Below are 3,740 nucleotides of genomic sequence, written 5' to 3'. Positions count from 1 at the left end.
CCCAAAGAGTACATGCAGATGGCCAATAGACATACAAATAAATGTTCACTATCAATTTGTCATTTGTGAAATGTAAATCAAAACTACAATGAGATATCACTTCAAATATTTTAGAATGACTAAAATCAAAGACACAAAATTCAACAAGTGTTTTTGAAGATGTTGAAAAAAGGAATCATTTTAGACTGTTGGTGGGAATGCAAACTGGTGCAGCAACTGTGCATAAAATTATGGAGGCTCATCAAAAAGCTAAAAATAAAATTACCCTGTGATCCAGTGATCACACCTCTATGTATTTTCCTCCAAAATACACAAACACTAATTCAATGGGATCCATGCACCTCTATATTTATGGCAGCTTTATCTACAATTGATAAATGGATAAATAAGAAGTGTGGGATATCTATATCATCTATCTATCATCTATCTATCTATCTATCTATCTATCTATCTATCATCTATATATATCTATGTATCCATATAATGGAATGTTATTCAGCCATAAAAGGGAATGAAATCTTGCCATTTGCAATGACATGGATGGAACTATAAAGTATAATGCTTAATGAAATAAATAAGTCAGAGAACAACAAATCTATCATTTCACTCGTGTGGAATTTAAGAAACAAAATGTATAAGCAAGGGGGGTGGTTAAAAGAGAGAGAGGGATATAAATCAAGTAAAGGACTAAATTATAGAGAACAAATAGATGGTTACCAGAGGGGAAGGAGTGGGAGTTTGGGTACATAGATGATGGGGATTAAGGAGTGCATTTGTCTTGATGAGCACTGTGTAATAAATGGAATTGTTGAATCACTGTATTGTACACCTGAAATTAATATAACAATGCATGTTAATTAACTTTAATTAAAATAAAACTGGAAAAAAAGATATAATTCTAAATTTCTTTTGAGAATTAATAATAATGTAATTAGGGTCATATTTTCAGTAACAACCAGTAAAATAGCATCAAGATTTACAATAATGCTGGGTTTTTTTTCACATAAAACCAATAAATTCCAAAAGATGAAACAATGCCATCAGTTCATGTCCCCAAACCAAAAGTAGGATGTAACTGTGTTGAGAAAATGAAAAGAGAATAAAAGGATGAAGGTGACAATGTAGAAAGGGTCAGCATTCCATGCACATTAGCCTGATTTACAAATCATACACTGGTATTTGGGATTGAGGAATCAAGCATTAGGAGATAAGTATACTGTTTACAATATAAAGAAAGTATTCAGACAAACTCAAAAATTTGAGTATTTGTCTTGAGTGTCAGGAAGAATGAATTGTGGAACCATCATTTTCCCCTGTTGTTTTTTGATGCCATGCCTATGCATTATATAAATGAAATATTAAAGTAATATACACATTATTGTACTGTTAATAATTTACATATACTCAAATTTCCCCCTATGTAAATCTCCAAATCCGTTTTAAAAAAAAATACAGCAGGGTCCTGGGTCTAAATGGAGCAATTGATTTTCAAATTTTTGGGTGGCTATTGACAAATTGCAAGTGAAAAACTCTTTTCTTAAATTGGTGTTTGGATAAGTATGAGACCAGCATACCAGGCAGATATAGGAAATAATTTAATTTCAGAATTTCAATTACTGACAAAATTGATAATGTATTATTTGCAATTAACCATTGAATTAACATTGCTAGTACTCTTATCATTTGTATTTTATATAGGGCTTACATAATAAATATTCCATTAGGTAGTTAATATTATAACAGTTTAAACATGAGGAAAAAATGCAGCATGAAATAATAAAATGTAAGTCATATTTGTGCTTTGATGCCATCCCACATGACTTTCAATGCAGCATCTTTTTTATTATCTATATTTTCCTGTTTTTGTGCTAATAACCTATATCTGATATCATTTAAATAAGCATTGCATCTGAAATGGAAGCAATAGCAGAAATTGAATGTCTGTTTCAAGGTCTAAAATACTAAGATATTTTTTATTTGTAAAAATAAATTAGAGAGATGCCCAGTGGGTGGTTTGGTCGAGTGTCCAACTCTTGATGTTGGCTCAGGTCATGATCCCAAGGTTCTGGGATCAAGCCCTGCATCAAGCTCCATGATGAACATGGAGTCTGTTTGGGATTCTCTCTCTCTCTCTCTCTCTCTCTCTCTCTCTGTCAAAATAAACTAACTAGATGTTTTCCCTTTCATTTTCCTTTTGTTCAGTGAAATAACAATGAGTAATCTATTCAGAGACCATTTACAAAAAGATTTTCACTTATCTTGATTTTTTAATTACATTAAACATACACTGACAAATAAACTAATTAATTAATTAATCAGGTGATTTCTTACTAAGTTGGAGAAAAAAGTCTTGAACCTGAACAATGTCCATACATGGCAAAGGAATGAGGCACTATCAACTTTTACTGGCTATCTCCACTGGATGAAACCTGACTTGTGACAAGATCTGTGCCAGGATTAAATTAAAGTGTATTTTATCCTGACCAATGATTCTTGCTGTTAAAGTAACCTCAACATTTTATGATGTTAATCTTGATGATAAATCAAGATTCAGATTTGAAATGACTTTCCCTGGTTCCCCTGCTAGTAACTTAGGTTCTAAATGAATAGATATTGATATTTATATGTTAAAAGTGCATTTAGAGAAACTGCCTTATCCTTCAAAATGTAATTCTAAAGTTACTGGATATCCCTTTTAACTGCTCAAAACTTAAATAAATAAATAAATAAATACACAGATAAGATGAGCGCTATTAAAATGGAAATTCACTATAGATAAAAGAGGGTCAAGAATGTATATGAGAAGTCCTTTATGCACAAATAAATTGCTTTAGTATTTAAATTTTGGTTATTTTAACATCTTCTGTTTCCTCTTATTCTGTGGATACCTCATTGCCACTTGTTCCCTGCCAATATCCAACTCTAATAAACGGTTTAGAAAAATACAGACATCATTTCCAGATCCTCTGAGTGAACTGAGATTCATGCTTGCTCCTTTACCAGTGTCCCTAGGTGATTTTGATTATTCAAAAAAAGACCAATATATTATTTCCTCTGTAAACTGAGCTGTAAAATATATATTTGAGATATATAGTTGTCCCTACATCATGATAAGGAAAATTTTCCAATTATTGTCCAATATCAAAGTAATGTGCAAATTACCATCACAGAAATTCAATATCCATTATTTTATCTGCATAAATATCTTTTCTTTATGATTTTATTCAGTTGAAAACAAAAACTGAAAAAAGCCTCACATTATCACTTTATATATTTATAGAAGAAATAGAATTTTAAAACTATCATTATTATAGTGATGAAAAGCTGATTCCTACAAGATTTTAAGTGAATTATTTAAGACTGTGTGATAATACAGTGGTAGATCTTGTGGGGTGACCTTTAGAAGCTTGAAAATGCAGTTTTACCCGGAAGCACATGTATTTTTTTTCTAGACCACTTTTCCTTTGGTCAAAATCAATCCCAAATAAATATCTTTCTGATTTGTAAATAAGTTTGGTCACTTTTGATCTGATCATTTGCAAAGCAATAGAAAGAATGTAAAGTTACCAAAGAAGCCTTGAGTTGGATTTCTTGGAAATTTTGTAAGGAATCTCATATTAGAGATTTTAATACCATCTAGTTGTGAAAACTCTCCACTGGATTTCCAATCAATTTGGGTCACTCCCTCTATTCTCAAGATCCTACAAAAGATTGCACATCCCTGCAAGTGTTTTTAGTCT

The sequence above is a fragment of the Puma concolor genome, chromosome A1 (genome assembly GCF_028749965.1).
Source record: "Puma concolor isolate L17-30 chromosome A1, mPumCon1.1.hap2, whole genome shotgun sequence".
NCBI lineage: Eukaryota > Metazoa > Chordata > Mammalia > Carnivora > Felidae > Puma > Puma concolor.
This window is presented reverse-complemented; position numbering follows the sequence as displayed.